Source organism: Sus scrofa, chromosome 11, assembly GCF_000003025.6.
Source record: "Sus scrofa isolate TJ Tabasco breed Duroc chromosome 11, Sscrofa11.1, whole genome shotgun sequence".
Classification (NCBI taxonomy): domain Eukaryota; kingdom Metazoa; phylum Chordata; class Mammalia; order Artiodactyla; family Suidae; genus Sus; species Sus scrofa.
The window spans coordinates 14,728,711-14,746,236 of record NC_010453.5 but is presented as its reverse complement, the minus strand read 5'-3'; the positions used below and the strand labels follow the sequence as shown (position 1 = coordinate 14,746,236).

At 43.5% G+C, this 17,526-nt stretch overlaps 1 protein-coding gene and 1 long non-coding RNA gene across 13 annotated transcripts in view; one reads left to right on the top strand and one right to left on the bottom strand.

Annotated features, from left to right (window-relative positions):
- The window catches only part of LOC102159588, a 225,532-nt gene that overhangs the window by 207,565 nt on the left and 441 nt on the right, over positions 1–17,526 (top strand). The window contains exon 6 of the long non-coding RNA XR_002336533.1: positions 16,185–16,238. This is a non-coding gene — a long non-coding RNA (uncharacterized LOC102159588). The remainder of the gene's footprint in view (positions 1–16,184; positions 16,239–17,526) is intronic.
- The window catches only part of COG6 (component of oligomeric golgi complex 6), a 161,643-nt gene continuing 152,517 nt past the window's right edge, over positions 8,401–17,526 (bottom strand). For all 12 annotated transcript variants that reach the window (XR_002336515.1, XR_002336503.1, XR_002336505.1 and 9 more), the window contains one exon: positions 8,401–9,069. The gene's annotated coding sequence lies outside the window, so the exon portion shown is untranslated. The remainder of the gene's footprint in view (positions 9,070–17,526) is intronic.

Sequence of the window (17,526 nt, the reverse complement as noted above, 5' to 3'; positions counted from 1 at the left end):
TGGTTTAGGGAGTGAAACTGGGAACTGAGTTGCCACACTCAAGACTAAGACTCTTTTCATTCAGGCAAGTGTGGGTTTGGGTTTTTGTTTCTTTGTTGATGATTTTATGAAGGAACCTGGAGCTGGAGCCTCCTAGCCCACCACTTTGCCGATGTCCCACCATTATTTGAGGTGAACTGATCACATAACTGAAAACTGCACTGAGCTGGTTCTCTTTCCTTTGCCGTCCAGACCCACCCTCCATCCTTTTCTGTCCTGGCCTGTGGCTGGCAGGCTGACCTGAACAGGCCACATCAGTGGGTTCTCAGCCCCGCAGGGAGGAGAGGGAGGCTGTGCATTTAGTTCTTCCCCTGCGGTGAACACAGATTGGCCACATCCTTCCAGCAGATGTCACGGCTCTTCTCTGGTGACCCCTCCCTGTGGCCGCGCACGGAGATCTGGAAATGGAACGTTTTCTTTCAGAGCAGGCGATAACAAAGGGCTCACCAGTCAGTCACCATCACCTGCTGTTTTAGCCCCGAGGTCCTTCACCTTCCTTTGTACATGTCCCTCAGTCTTTCCACAACTTTGTAAATCACTCTTGTGTTAACAGCCCTCACTCACTCAGTTTGAGTGCCATCTGTTTCCTGCTGGAACTCTAACACACTGCACTTTGGCTGCTATTTCTCTTTCGGAGAAATGCTTCTCGTTTTGGTAAAATGTGCTCAGATACCAAGAGATTCCAGACGCTACTCTGGGTCAAAAGACAGGAATTCACTTTCCTGAATTTTGCAATATTTATCAGGATGACACTCAGCTTGGGGTTCAGAGAATGTCTCTTATGAAACCTGTAGCCTTGGCCCTGTAATCTGAAATGTGAACAAATGCATGGCTCGTTTCCTACGAGTGGGTGAAGACTGTCCTCCTTTCATGGACGGGCAGGGCAGCGCAGCACTCCCCCGTGCCAGTGACCTCTCCCACAGGGACCTGCCTGCCCCAGGTGAGAAGATGGGTGCCCGGGGAGATGGCTAGCGTCTCCTGGGTCTGGAGAATAGCTACTAAGGGGTGAGATCAGATATGCTCATTGTTCCTTCTCTAATTCGCCTCCCTTGCTGTGGACAGTCTTCTGAAGCAGAGACCTGATGAGACCCATTTCATGTGCCAGCCACGGCCTTTGACCACAAGACAGAGTGACAAATAGCCCATGGCTGGTCACCCTCCCAGCGCCCCTGGATAATATACTATGGAAGCTGCTTTCAGTCATAGAACCATTTCCATCCCAGCTCTCCAGGTAGCCAACTCTTATCCTATTGTCATTCAAGGTAAACATATTTTCCAACCTCGTCCTGTAAGATAAAATATGCTCCATTTTGAAAACCACAGCATGGCACAATCTGGTCCCAATCTTCCATTCTAGTAGCTGGGCACTTTTCCTCTTTTGTGCCCTGCATTCAGCCTTTTGCACGGGTGTCTGAAATATTTGTTAGACTAATATTGATACAATCTTATGAAATAAAGTTCTCTTTAAACACACACATCCAACATTTAAATCCGAGCCAAATGTATTGAGAATATTGTAGTAACACCAGGTAGATTTGTACATTAGCTTGAAGCATTTGCCCATACATTTATTGGTATGCATTGCAAGAGTAGACGAGGCTTATCAGGCAGAAAGTTGGGAAGTATATTCTGTATAGAGCAAAACTGCATGTTCAAGCCCAGTGGGCTTTGAATTGTCTCTTTCATGCAGATGACACTGATGACACTGGCCTTCTCACAGCAGAGTGGCCAACACATTCAGACGTGAGGTCAAATTTTTTCTTAGTTCAGCTCTCCAGACTGTGGCTGATTGTTTCTGAGACAAGTCCCAGAACCAAAAACAAAGTCCTGCTCTTCTCCCAAGCTGTCTCAGTTTTACCTCTCCTTGGCAAAGCCAATTACATCATTGATCTGCTGACCTTTTTTTTAGGTGTAAGTCTATTAATGCCATTTTACTGATTTTACATTAGAATTTCAACTTCAGTTTCTTAAACAGAGAGTGAAACAAAAACAGTATCTTTCATGAGTGTTTGAAAATTTGAAAATTCTAAATATTCAAAGAAGAGAAATCTGTTCCGAATACAGAACCGTAGACAATGACTTATCAGTGCAAAGGAGAGGGCAGCAAGTTGCTCGGCCAGCCAATCTCCTTCCACCAGTTCCCACTGGGAGATGGCTCTGTGCCAGGACTGGGCTGAAAGCTGGGTGAGGCCGGAGGTCAGAGGACGCCCTGACTCCCAGAGCACACAGGCATGTGGGGGAGAAGGTGTGCACTCATTGTTGTAGCCCAATTATTCATTTTAAATTAACTAAAATCTCTTTAGATGATATTTCCGAGCTCTCCTGTGCTGAGCACTTACTACGTGATGGGAAATCATTGTTGTAGCCTGGATGACGTCATTGAAATCCCAGGAAATTCTAGGAAGTGGGTCTTACTCCTTTACTCATTCAGAAATGAGGAAATCAGAATTACCTTCCTGGATCAGTGCTAATGAACCTGACTAGTATCCATGAGGGCACGGGTTCCATCCTTGGCCCCGCTCAGTGGATCTGGCACTGGCGTGAGCTGTAGTGTAGGTCACAGATGCGTCTTGGATCCCAAGTTGCTGTGGTGTAGGCTACAGCTCCTATTTGACCCCTAGCCAGGGAACTTCCACATGCCACAGGCGTGTCCCTAAAAAGACAAAGAAAAGAGGTGAGGAAACTGAAGCTCGGAAAGTATGGGTAACGTGCAGGTCGATGAGCTAACAAACCCCCTGCTCACAAGGAGCCAGAAACTCATTATGGGAGGTATACTTTTAGACAGACAAACTTTGGAAACATTAAAATATAATAACATAGCCAAGGGTACAAAGTCATCCTAAAACTGAATTGTCTGTTCCTGGACAATAACTCAAGACATGCCAAATATGTGGTAGTTGGTAGTTGACAAGAGCTACCTTTTGTTCAGAGTGATTTCTTTACCACAGTCTTTCTAAAATAAATAAACCCACTGGAAAATATTTTCAAAATCATTTTTTAAGCAGCAAAAATAAATTTTGACGCAGCAAAAATACTGGACGATTTTGATCTCAGCACAGGATTTATCTTCATAAATAACCCAGGCTGGTATGTGGATGTGTGGCCAAACGTGATAAGATTATAGAATATCAACTAGAAACACAGTCACAATAGTGGAGTCTGGGAGTGTAGATTTTTTTAGATTCAGCATCATTGAAACAGCTTTATTATTGTTGTTGTTTCAACATACTTTGAAAGTGAGTGGAAACGGTGAGCTAGGACAGGATAACACTGTGGCTATAGGGGATACTGGTTTCTGTAACATCCAACACAGGAATAAACTATGATTTCAGTTACTTCCACTAAGAAACTGCAATTACTAGAATTTAGGAAATAGGCCTCTCTTTCGATGAGCCTTTTCTGGAAGCCACAGAATGGGTGTTGTTGAGATCCTGAGAAAAGCGTTCACATATTGAAGGCCTGTTGTTAGCTACAGAGTGACCCAGGGTTTGAATTTTATATGCAGCCGTGTTTGCACAGAACCCAGAAATAAGAGGGTAGAGTCAAGGAAAAGATGCTGAACAAAGCCTAAACGTCCTTTCAAAAGCCCCCTGCACAAATGCAAAAAAAAGGAGAGTGGAGCCCAGTTGGAAGATGGCTCAAGAATTTCATAATCAAGATTTGCTCTCTCAGAGAAACAGGAATCAGGTTGGAAGCAGTGGGCCAGAAGCCATCGCAGACTCCTTGAGAAGAGACGGAAAATCGAGGAACTCGAGTTGCACTGATAAAGTCCTTCAGCAGGAATGGGACTTCATTAGCTCTGGGTTTCAGACCCACCAGAGAGCGCACACGTCCATGAGCACGCATGTGCCTGTGTTGGGGACCTGGGGGGTGGACCTGAAAGGTGGGGACAGAGATCCTGCCAGCTTACCAGGTGGCATCCTTGAGTAGTAAGCGAACCTGCCCCAGAGGCAGGCAATGCAGGTTCAAGTAGTGAACACTTAAACCTGGGGAAACTTAAGACGTAAACCTAGGGAAAAAGCAATTGTCAGTTTTAATCTTGGATCAGGATTTATTCCACAGGATTTACTCAGTTGTGTCCGTATACATGTGGCCCAACGTGCTGAGAATAGGATATTAACTAGAAACATCAATTCAGTGACTCAGGTTCTACCATCTAACCAGCCATGTGACCCTGAGCACTTTGCTTCGCTTTTGTCAGCCTCAGTTTCCTCATCTGTAAAATGGGGACATACGGGAGCCTAAGTCATAGGCTTCTTGTAAGCAGTAAGTGAGGTAAGAGTTTAATACTGCCTGACACGCGTAAGCACTTCATCTCATTCACCGTTACTATCATCATCATCAGCTACACTGAATACTTAGACAATAAATCTTGCCCTTAATGTCCCACATCTTTAAGAAGTTACTGTTTTCCCCTCTGTCCTCTCCCTAGCTATTTTCTGACGCTGAAGAATTTACCTGGGACATAAATAAAGTCTCATTTCCTGCAACTGAAACAAGTCTGCTCCCTGGTAGGTTCCTCCTCCCACATTTCTGGAAGATCCTTTTCCAAAATCCCACCAGACCTTCTCCAACAAGGACCCAAACCCAGATGTAGGCTGGTGCTACATATTCCAATCAGAGAAAACAAAGGGAAACCTTCTAGGGTCACTTCTAAGAGGCAGAGAATCTCCTGCGATTCTCTTTCACAGCCCCTAGAACCACGTTCTTGTGGCGGGTGAAGACGGCCAGCAGCCATGGGAGGAGCGAGGGGTGTGAGAAGGGTTGTCGGCTGTGCAGAGACTGGCTCCAGAACAACATGATCCCTGCCTGATGTAGCAGAGACAGGCCAGGTAGGCAAGCAGGAGATGAAGGTACCATCATACCTAGGCTCCAGAAAGGTTTTCATTCCACTCGCATCCCCTGGAAGGGATGCCCTGAAGCTGTGCCTCTGTTTCTCAGTCAGGGTTTACAGAGGATGCTGAGGACCCAGAGACTGGTGATGTGGGCGGGGTGGAATCTTTCGTGGACCTTCCCTCTGCGACCTGCGCGGGCGTCCTTAGCATCACTCTCCTGGCTCCTCAGCCCTGTTCATACTGTGTGACCTTTCAGCACTCCTCTTCCTGCCATGCCCTTTCTGTCATCTTATCTCCACTGCACCTCTGTGTGAGAGGCGTGTGCTTCCCTGGGCTGGACCAGGTCCCAGCCTTCCATCAGGATGCTCACCAGGTGTTTCAACATCACCCTGGAGGAATGTGGGCTGTGCTCCAGGGCAAGTCCTCCCTCCTTCCCCCCGTCCCTCCCTCTCTCCCTTCCTCCCTCCCTCTCTTCCTTCCTTCCTGCCAATATATTTATTGACTGTCTGCTATATGCCTGGCGCTAAGACTTTGTTAATTATCTGGGTTTAAGCTAAGCTCTTAAATTTGAAGATGACAGCAAATAGTGTTGAAAGCACTTTGAGAGGGAAGAAAATTTATGGGTGTGCTGAATAAACGCGCCGGAGCTAATTAGAAACATTGTGAAATGACTTGGACCCAAACAAGCATAGGCTCAAGGTGGCACGGGGCAAACAGAAAGGTACTGTGACAGGCAGCAGGGTGTGCGGCTCCGGATCGGGCGAAAGAGATCAGGGAGCAAGTCAAATGTATCTGTTGAGCACCCCCACCCCCAGCCCATGTGTTCTGACCTGTGCCAAGGACAACGAATGGGAGCCCAGAGAAAAGTGGAAAAAATGCTTTTGGGGGGGGCAGGTCTTGAGGCAGATGTCCCTTTGGAACTGCTGACCGATACATTCCGCGTGGACTGCCCAGGGTGTCCACCCACTGCTGAGGTTTAGAGGTCTCCCAGGAAGGACCAAGTTTCCTGGAGTGAGTCACCCGGTGCTAAGGAGGATTTTCCTGACCTCAACCTCCAAGCAGCTCACCGAGACTTTACTATTCAAAAGGGCATTGAAGCATAACATCACCAGAGTCCATATTTTATTTATTTGAGGAGTGTTTTTCAAAAGGGCATTTGGACCGAAAGTGGCCAATGACCCCTGGAAACCCTGAGTGGTGGCTTGGCATCATTGGAATCTGTCTGCTGTGCTTTGCAGAAGGGTCTGATTCTGTCTGGAAAAGAAAATTGATGTTTACTAACGTGAATAACATAACCCTGCTTACTCTTTTTCTTCTAATAAATGCCCCATACTCAAAGAAAAAAGCACTTAAATCCCTTGGATATCTAGATATATTGCTTAAAATCAATTTGCTTTTATTGGTCTAATTAACTTTGGATGTTGGGGGCAGAGTTGCAGTCCTTTTGACGAGTATTTTCAGGCTCTCCGTATTTCACTTTTTCTACTCCCATTTTTTTTTTTAAACAGTGGAGCCTAATATCTTCCAGCCCCAGGCTTGCAGGTCCATGTTCAATTCTGTGATTGACCCCATAATATTTACTTATAACATTCATAAAAATATTCTGCATGCCAAAAGCTGCTAGTTGCAGGAAAGCGATAAAATATAAAAATATTTAATCAGCCAGTGGGAATTCCCTTACATGTTAAATCAAAGGCTCCCTCGGAGGCCCACAGTGACCTTGGAAGGCCAGCAAATTCAAGCCACATTGAAAGGGGAGAGCAAGAGGGAACGCCTGCAGGGCCCCTTCACGTCCTCCAGGAAACAGCCCAAAGGAGGTTTTGGCTGCACTGTCAGGGGCTCGGGGTAGCTGTGTCAGGGCACCATGTGGCTTTTCCTAGGGTTTTCTGTAGCTTGTCACGTTTCCCTCCAGGGCCATCCCACCTGTGAAACTCTCTGCCTTTCCCTTTCTACCTGCAGGATATTGTCTGTACCAGGGAAGTTTTCTATTATTTTTTTCTCTGTTTTGATTTTTCCCCACAATCAGGTTTACTGAGCTGTAATTGACATACGACCCTGTGTGAGTTTAAAGTGTACAGTGTGGTGGTTTGATGTGGCACAGTGTTCACCACAACAAGGTTAGTTAGCACATCCTTCCCCTTGTGTTTGTGGAGGGTACCGACAAGGGTGTGGTAGGAAAAACAGCCCAGAGTGAGCAGCTCACTCGCTGGGTTCCAGCCTTCACTCTGCTGCTACATATCTTGACCAAGCCAGGGCACATCTCTGGAAGTGGGATGTATCTGAGGTTTTCAGCCCTTGTGGTTCTAGCAAGTACCCCTGGCTTAAAGAGGGGGTGACATGGAGCCGCTGGGCTTCTAGCCCCTCCCCATTCCATGTCAATCAGCTCTGCCTTATAAGAATTACATTTTGGATTACATATAATAAATATTTAATTCACACAGAGTGTCTTACTGTTAAAAAAAGTTTAAAAACTATTGGACCAGAGTTCCCATTGTGGCTCAACAGAAGCAAATCTGACTAGCATCCATGACACAGGTTCAATCCCTGGCCTCGCTCAGTAGGTTAAGGATCTGGCGTTGCTGTGGCTGTGGTATAGGCCAGCAGCGATAGCTCCTATTAGACCCCTAGCCTGGGAATCTCCATATGCGGCGGGTGTGGCCCCCAAAGTAAATAAATAAAATACACTTTACTGTTTAGAAGACTTTTAGATTAATAGAAAAATTAGGAAGATAGTCCAGAAAATTCCCATACAAGGTTTGTTTCTTAAGTGGGAATTTCTATAACTTTTCCACGTCAGCATGTCTTATACTTAAGTAGACATCAGTATGATTTTCACTTGTGTAGACATTTCAGGGTGATTTACTTTTAAAATATTAGCTCTTAGGAGTCCCCTTGTGGTTCAGTGGGTTAAGGATCAAGCATTGTCACTGCTGGGGCACCGGTTACAGCTGTGGCATGGGTCTGATCCCTGGCCTGGGAACTTCCCCATGCCGCCGGAATGGCCAAAGTGAAATAAGTAAAACATGAGCTCTTAGAAAACTATGATTCCCTTTTAATAGTCCCCCATTTTTACTGACATAACATGCCCTCCGTGGCTTTGGATGATGAGGAGGAGGAGGAGGGTGGTGACACCGTGTTTCTGTTCTTTAAGATACTTTTAAGGCAGTGATGCAGGAGTTTAATTTACTGCTTATTTAAATAAGTCCTTCTTTCCATAGTTCTATTCTTCCTTTAATATAAAGACATTCACTTGGCGCTACTTTGTCAGTTCCTTTGTCTGCTCATCTATTTTTAGATACTGTGTTTTAAAAAGATCCTGGTGCTGACACTGCATGTGTATTATCAATTTCCAGAGTGGCATAATATTTTTCTAAGTAATGCTCTCTTCTTAGCACACACTGGCATTTTATTTGAAGAACAAACAATTTATGAATACCCTTTGCACAGATTTATTTATATGTCTGCTCTGATGCCGAAATCTGTCCCCACGTTGGACAGCAATTCAGAAACAATCGCCATGTTTTGGTAACTCAAATTGTTTATTCCAAGAGGCATAGTTCGAAAATTCTGAGATGTATGTTAAATTGAATTTTGCACCAGATTGCCAAATTCCCCCTATTTTGTTTGGTATTTTCTCAGAATTTTCATTTTCCCTTCTAGGTTACATTTTAAACAAAAGTGAATAGGAGCTGTTTTACCACTTCCTTTGGTCCCAAAGCTTGCTAGGTTAGTTATAAAATGAATGTTTTCAATAGTGGCCAAAAAAACAGCAGAGCATGAGAAAGAAGTAACTCTCTTTTCCTTTAATGAATTTCGGCTTGTTATTGTGAAAGTGATTAAAACAAACAACGCGAAGCTCTGCTAGCATCGTGAAGGCGCATGTAGCTGAGAAGAATACTTTCTTCCAGAATAAGGAGCTAAAGTACAAAAAGGGGGTAAATGTAAGTGTCTAGAAGCTGTACAGTCTTTTTTGTGCTCTTTAATGAAACAAAAAGGAGAAATAGCAAGAAAAGGACGAGGAGGAGGGAGGGGGGAAATACATTTTCTTTTTCTGCCTTCTTAGCTTCCTATAAAGTTTCTTGTGAAAAATTCCCATCTCGCCTCTCAGCTGAACGGTGGGAAGAGGATGTCCAACGTGACAGATCATCAAGTAGGAAAAAGGCGAGTAATCTAGCAGTCGATTGTCGGGTGGCATCTGCAACAGAAAGAACAGGTGTTCAGAAAAGAGTAGAGAAGCTGGTCCTGACGCTCGCCGCCGTCAGACCTGGATGAGTCTATTCAAATGGACCTCCTGGAAAAATCCCACACCATGTCAGCTGAATGTTAAAACCGTAAGGAACAAGAGCAACAAAAATCCCAGACTCAACTGGATTAAATAGGCAAACTGGTATCCTCATGACTGGAAGTTCCAATGTAGAGCGAGCAGCTCCTGTTATCCCAAAGTCTGGCTTTTTATTTAAAAAATGTTTTAAAGTATGGTTGATTCACAATGTTGTGTCCATTTCTGCTGTACAGCACAGGGACTGAGGCATGCATGTATGTCCATTCTTTTTCTCCTATTTTATCAGGGGCTCTTCCTTTCATTCCACTGGAGGAGCCTCAGTACGGGGTGTGTCTTCGGGCAAACCCTGGCTCTGGATTGTGGGGCGGCTGCTGTAGCCCCGGGCATCCCATCCGCAGCCCTCCTCCCCAAGTCCTTTGAAAGAAGAGAGCCCCTCCCTTTCTGCACAGCTTTCTGTCAGTGAGGAAACCATTCTCAGATTTCCTGCAGCAGATTTCTCCTCAAATCTTATTGCACGAAGTGATTTCTCCTAAACACATGATTAGCAAGAGTTCGGCTCCATTGCTGAAGATAACACAGGGTTTACCCTTGGGCGAGAGGCGAGACTGTCTCCTGAAACAGGGCTAGATGCCTGAACAAAGTCAGAACGCCCTTAGCAAGGAGCAGGTGAGGAAACGGATTTCGAGTGCACAACTGAGAGGGTCTGCTGAACACCTTTCCTCATGTCTCTTTCGATTCTTTTCTTCATGCTTGCCTAACAAAAGATAACAGTTGATATTCCCATTTCTTGACTGGGAACTTTAAAAACAGGTCTAGCTCCAATGAGTGAGGTTGTGCCACCTTTTTCCTTGTGGAGTCCTTCAGCTCTGATGCTGGCAACCCACCCCGATGGCCTTTTCTCTGCAGCCAGGCCGTGTGTACCCCGCCGGATGGGACTTTCTCCCACAGCCCGAATGTAGTCACAACCTTGCAGCACCTGCTCAATAGTTCCAGGCAAGTCGAGTTCCAGACCAGTCCCAGCCAAGTTTCTCCAGTATCATTTTATTGACAAAATGCATTATAACCTAACCATCGACAACATCAGTAGAGGATTACTGGGCAGCAAATGTCAGCATTGGATTGATAAATGTCCATATCTGAACATTTACTGACGTAGGTGGTTTGCTTAAGGGAACACAGGAAAGCAATCACTCTCTCTGACCCCTAGCCTTCTGATTTGTCAGCCATTCCTGAAAGGTGACACAACTCAAAGGTGGACAGCAAGCCAGGGCCAGCCTCCAGGGCCACCCAGACAGCCTGGAAAATGCAACAGAGCGATGGTAATTGAATCAAGAGGACGGAGCGCTGCCATCATCCTCGTGCCAGACTTACTGCAGACACACACAGAGGCAGCTTCCCGGCTACTGGGAGGATGTCAGGCAAGCAGCCGTGTCACGGCTGTGTCAGTACTTGCGAGCAAACTGCTTGGCAATTAACAGTGGGACAGCAACAGCTTTTATGCTCATGAAGCCTATGTGTCTAACTGAAATGGCCACTCTCTCGAGCTGGCTTCACCTCTAATAGCCATACTTATCAAGGAGATAATGATTATATTCATTACAATTATGATAACAGTGCCTCCCCCAATACCTCGCTTTACAGGTTACAAAGAATTTTGCACATGAGCTCATGTCCTCACAGCTCTTTGAGACAAATATTCTCCACTCCATTGTGCAATTTAAAAAATTTTTTAAAAAGGTGGTGCATACACAAGATTTAGGGTTTTTTTAATTTATTTATTCATTTTTCTGCTGTACAGCATGGGGGCCAAGATACACTTACATGTATACATTTTTTTTCCCACACTTTGTTCTGTTGCAATATGAGTATCTAGACATAGTTCTCAATGCTACTCAGCAGGATCTCATTGCTAATCCATTCCAAGTTGTATCCAATAACCCCAAGCTCCTGATCCCTCCCACTCCCTTCCTCTCCCTCCGGGCGGCCACAAGTCTATTCTCCAGGTCCATGATTTTCTTTTCTGTGGAAAGGTTCATTTGTGCTGTATATTAGATTCCAGTCATAAGTGATATCATATGGTATTTGTCTTTCTGGCTCATTTCACTCAGTATGAGAGTCTCTAGTTCCATCCATGTTGCTGCAAATGGCATTATGTCTTTCTCTTTTATGGCTGAGTAGTATTCCATTGTGTATATATACCACCTCTTCCGAATCCAATCCTCTGTCGATGGACATTTGGGTTGTTTCCATGTCCTGGCTATTGTGAATAGTACTGCAATAAACATGCGGGTGCATGTGTCTTTTTCAAGGCAACTTTTGTCCAGATAGATGCCCAAGAGTGGGATTGCGGGGTCATATGGAAGTTCTATGGATAGATTTCTAAGGTATCTCCAAACTGTTCTCTATAGTGGCTGTACCAGTTTACATTCTCACCAGCAGTGCAGGAGGGTTCCCTTTTCTCCACAGCCCCTCCAGCACTTGTTATGTGTGGACTTATTAATGATGACCATTCTGATTGGTGTGAGGTGGTATCTCATGGTAGTTTTGATTTGCATTTCTCTAATAATCAGGGATGTTGAGCATTTTTTCATGTGCTTGTTGGCCATCTGTATATCTTCCTTGCAGTCTATTCAGGTCTTTTGCCCATTTTTCCATTGATTGATTGGTTTTTTTGCTGTTGCGTTGTATAAGTTGCTTGTATATGCTAGAAATTAAACCCTTGTTTGTTGCATCGTTTGAAACTGTTTTCTCCCATTCTGTAAGTTGTCTTTTTGTTTTCTTTTTGGTTTCTTTTGCTGTGCAAAAGCTTGTCAGTTAGTTTAGGTCCCACTGGTTTATTTTTGCTCTTGTTTCTGTTGCTTTGGGAGACTGACCTGAGAAAATATTCAGGAGGTTGATGTCAGAGAGTGTTTTGCCTGTGTTCTCTTCCAGGAGTTTGATGGTGTCTTGTCTTATATTTAAGTCGTCAGCCATTTGGAGTTTATTTTTGTGCATGGTATGAAGGCGTGTTATAATTTCATTGACTTGCATGCAGCTGTCCAGGTTTCCCAGCAATTCTTGCTGAATAGACTTTCTTTTTCCCATTTTATGTTCTTGTCTCCCTTGTCAAAGATTAATTGACCATAGGTGTCAGGGTTTATTTCTGGGCTCTCTATTCTGTTCCATTGGTCTGTCTGTCTGTCTTGATACCAGTACCACACTGTTTTGATGACTGTGGCTTTGTAGAATTGCTTGAAGTCTGGGAGAGTTATGCCCCCTGCTTGGTTTTTGTTTCTCAGGATTGCTTTGGCAATTCTGGGTCTTTTGTGGTTCCATATAAATTTTTGGTTTATTCTAGTTCTATAAGAAATCTCATGGGTAATTTGATAGGGATTGCATTGAATCTGTAGATTGCTTTGGGTAGCATGGCCATTTTTACAATATTGATTTTTCCAATCCATGAACATGGAATATCTTTCCATTTCTTTACATCTTCTTTAATTTCTTTGATTAAGGTTTTATAGTTCTCGGCATATAAGTCCTTTACCTCCTTGGTCAGGTGTATTCCAAGGTATTTGATTTTTGAGGTGCAATTTTAAAAGGTATTGTATTTTTGTATTTCCTTTTCTAATATTTCATTGCTGGTATACAGAAATGCAACTGACTTCTTTTTTTTGTTGTTCTTTGTTTTATATTTTTATTTATTTATCTATTTTCCCACTGTACAGCAAGGGGGTCAGGTTATCCTTACATGTATACATTACAATTATATTTTTTCCCCCACCCTTTCTTCTGTTGCAACATGAGTATCTAGACAAAGTTCTCAATGCTATTCAGCAGGATCTCCTTGTAAATCTATTCTAAGTTGTGTCTGATAAGCCCAAGCTCCCGATCCCTCCCACTCCCATCAGGCAGCCACAAGTCTTTTCTCCAAGTCCATGATTTTCTTTTCTGAGGAGATGTTCATTTGTGCTGGATATTAGATTCCAGTTATAAGTGATATCATATGGTATTTGTCTTTGTCTTTCTGGCTCATTTCACTCAGTATGAGAGTCTCTAGTTCCATCCATGTTGCTGCAAATGGCATTATGTCTTTCTCTTTTATGGCTGAGTAGTATTCCATTGTGTATATATACCACCTCTTCCGAATCCAATCCTCTGTCGATGGACATTTGGGTTGTTTCCATGTCCTGGCTATTGTGAATAGTACTGCAATAAACATGCGGGTGCATGTGTCTTTTTCAAGGCAACTTTTGTCCAGATAGATGCCCAAGAGTGGGATTGCGGGGTCATATGGAAGTTCTATGGATAGATTTCTAAGGTATCTCCAAACTGTTCTCTATAGTGGCTGTACCAGTTTACATTCTCACCAGCAGTGCAGGAGGGTTCCCTTTTCTCCACAGCCCCTCCAGCACTTGTTATGTGTGGACTTATTAATGATGGCCATTCTGACTGGTGTGAGGTGGTATCTCATGGTAGTTTTGATTTGCATTTCTCTAATAATCAGGGATGTTGAGCATTGTTTCATGTGCTTGTTGGCCATGTGTACATCTACCTTGGAAAAATGTCTGTTCAGGTCTTTTGCCCATTTTTCCATTGATTGATTGGCTTTTTTGCTGTTGGGTTGTATAAGTTGTTTATATATTCTAGAGATTAAGCCCTTGTCGGTTGCATCATTTGAAACTGTTTTCTCCCATTCTGTAAGTTGTCTTTTTGTTTTCTTTTGGGTTTCCTTTGCTGTGCAAAAGCTTTTCAGTTTGATGAGGTCCCATGGGTTTATTTTTGCTCTCATTTCTATTGCTTTGGGAGACTGACCTGAGAAAATATTCATGATGTTGATGTCAGAGAGTGTTTTGCCTATGTTTTCTTCTAGGAGTTTGATGGTGTCCTGTCATATATTGAAGTCTTTCAGCCATTTGGAGTTTATTTTGGTGCATGGTGTGAGGGTGTGTTCTAGTTTCATTGCTTTGCATGCAGCTGTCCAGGTTTCCCAGCAATGCTTGCTGAATAGACTTTCTTTTTCCCATTTTACGTTCTTGCCTCCCTTGTCAAAGATTAATTGACCATAGGTGTCAGGGTTTATTTCTGGGTTCTCTATTCTGTTCCATTGGTCTGTCTGTCTGTTTTGATACCAGTACCACAGTGTTTTGATGACTGTGGCTTTGTAGTATTTCTTGAAGTCTGGGAGAGTTATGCCTCCTGGTGCAACTGACTTCTGAATGTGAATCTTATATCCTGCTGCTTTTGCTGAATTTATTAATCAGTTCCAGTAGTTTTTGGGTTGAGTCCTTAGGGTTTTCTATGTACAGTATCATGTCGTCTGCATACAGTGACAGTTTTATATCTTCTCTTCCTATTTGGATGCCTTTTATTTCTTTTGGTTGTCTAATTGCTATGGCTAGGACTTCCAAAACTATGTTGAATAGCAGTGGTGAGAGTGGGCATCCCTGTCTTGTTCTTTGAATAGGTAAAGAAAATTGACAACCCCCTGGCTAGACTCACTAAGTAGAGGAGAAAAAGAACCCAAATAAACAAAATTAGAAATGAAAAAAGGAGAAATCACAACAGATACTGCAGAAATACAAAAAACCATAAGAGAATACCATGAAAAACTATATGCCAACAAATTTGACAATCTGGAAGAAATGGACAATTTTCTAGAATCTTACAGCCTGCCAAAACTGAATCAAGAAGAAACAGACCAAATGAACAGACCAATCACTAGAAATGAAATTGAATATTTCATAAAAACACTCCCTACAAATAAAAGCCCAGGACCAGATGGCTTCACAGGCGAATTCTACCAAAGAGGATCTCCGTAAACTTTTTCAAAAGGTTGAAGAAGAAGAAACACTCCCGAAAACATTCTATGATGCCAACATCACCCTAATTCCAAAACCAGACAAAGATACCACCAAAAAAGAAAACTATCAGCCAATATCTTTGATGAATATAGACGCAAAAATTCTCAACAAAATTTTAGCCATCCGAATCCAACAACATATCAAAAAAATTATATACCATGACAGGTTGGGTTCATCCCAGGTTCACAAGGATGGTTCAACATACACAAATCAATCAGCATCATACACCACATTAACAAAAAAAAAAGTCAAAAATCATATGATCATCTCAATAGACGCAGAAAAAGCATTTGACAAAGTCCAACGTCCCTTCATGATCAAGACCCTCGCCAAAGTGGGTATAGCGGGAACATTCCTGAACATAATCAAAGCCATTTATGACAAACCCACAGCAAATATAATACTCAATGGAGAAGAACTGAACGCCTTCTCACTCAAATCTGGAAGAAGACAGGGATGCCCACTCTCACCGCTGCTATTCAACATAGTTTTGGAAGTCCTAGCCACAGCAATTAGACAACCAAAAGAAATAAAAGGCATCCAAATAGGAAGAGAAGAGATAAAACTGTCACTGTATGCAGACGACATGATACTATACATAGAAAACCCTAAGGACTCAACCCAAAAACTGCTGGAACTGATTAATAAATTCAGCAAAAGCAGCAGGATATAAGATTCATATTCAGAAGTCAGTTGCATTTCTGTATACCAGCAATGAAATATTAGAAAAGGAAATACAAAAATACCTTTTAAAATTGCACCTCAAAAAATCAGATTTAAGCGTTTTAATGTATGTGCATGGTATCTCAGTCATAAAAATGGCAAGCAGATACCCACCTCTAGCTAACAATATATTTGGTGAAGTATTTAGGGTATGCTCATCTCTGCAGATTTACTTTAAAATCTTTCAGAAAGTAAGCTCGATTAATGGACGGAGGGAGGGTTGCATGCGTGTGTGATAAAGAGAGTACAGGAAAGCTTAATGCTGAAGTCCAGCTAAGGGATTAGGAGTGTTCACTATTAAAGTCTTTCAGCTTTGCCTTTTGGTAGAAATTTGTTTATAATAAAATGTCTTGGGGGGAAAAAACGGAGGCTTAGAGGGATTAAACCTACCCTTGGGTGACAGTCTGAGATTGGGCTGAGACCCAAATCCAGTTCAACTGATTGCAGTTCCCTGCGTTACAGGAACACGTAAGGAAACCATGATCATTCCGTCTTCACAGGATGGCAGCTGTGCAGGTGAGTGCTCAATACTGGCTCAATACGAGCCATGCAGGAGTTCCCGTTGTGGTGCAGGGGAAACAAATCCAGCTAGTATCCATGAGGATGTGAGTTCAAGCCCTCTCCTTGCTTAGAGGGTTAAGGATCTGGGCATTGCCGTGAGCTATGCTGTAGGTAACAGACCCAGCTCAGATTCTGTGTGGCTGTGGCCACTGGCTGCAGCTCCAATTTGACCCCTAGCCTATGAACCTCCACATGCTACAGGTGCAGCCCTAAAAAGCAAAAAAAAAAAAAAAAGGCATGCAAAACCAGGGCCTGCCCTACCCTGAAAGGCAGGATGGTGAAGCACGGAGACTTCATTTTCAACCCGCGCCAACTGAGCTCGGGACCCTTCGTGGCCGTCCCTCTGAAGTATCTGACATTTACTGTAATGCTGCTGTCTCTCTCTGAAGAGGCAGTGTCACCCCTCTTCAGGGAGCACTTTCCGAACTCAAAACCTTTCTTCACATAGTCTCCACAGTGACACAGCTTTGTGCTTTGAAAAGATCCCAAGGTCACCTGAACTTCAGTTAAGTGAATACAAGTCAACGTGTGCAGTGTCCTCTCTTTGCAAAGCTTATGCAGTAAAGACAAAGCACAAAAGGAGAATTTTTGGTTGGCTGATTTTGTTTTTGTTTGATTAAATAAGCTAGACCTCTAAACTAAGGAAACACTTTTTTTTTTTTTGTCTTTTTGTCTTTTCTAGGGGTGCTTCCCTCGGCATGTGGAGGTTCCCATGCTAGGGGTCGAATCAGAGCAGTAGCCACTGGCCTACACCACAGCCACAGCAACGCGGGATCTCAGCCACATCTGCGAACTACACCACAGCTCATGGCCACATTGGATCCTTAACCCACTGAGCAAGGCCAGGGACCTAACCTGCAACTTCATGGTTCTTAGTTGGATCCGTTAACCACTGTGCCATGACGGGAACTCCAGGAAACTCTTTTTCTTGTATGATACAAAAATTATCTCTGAAATCAGCACTGTGCTAGTGTTTGGGGTGATGTCAGCATCTCGTCCACGACAGGGCATACCAACCTTTATAAAACAACACCTTTAACATCTGTCTCCTCCCATAGACTGGAAACTTCCCCAGGACCCTGGAAGCTGTCTCACTCCCCAGCAGGGACTGTGGTTTCACTTATACAAATGACTAATAAAAGAATGAGTTGAGGCATTCCCATGATGGCTCAATAGATTAAGAACCCCACTAGTAACCATGAGGATGAGGTTTGATTTGATCCCTGGCCTCCATCAGTGGGTT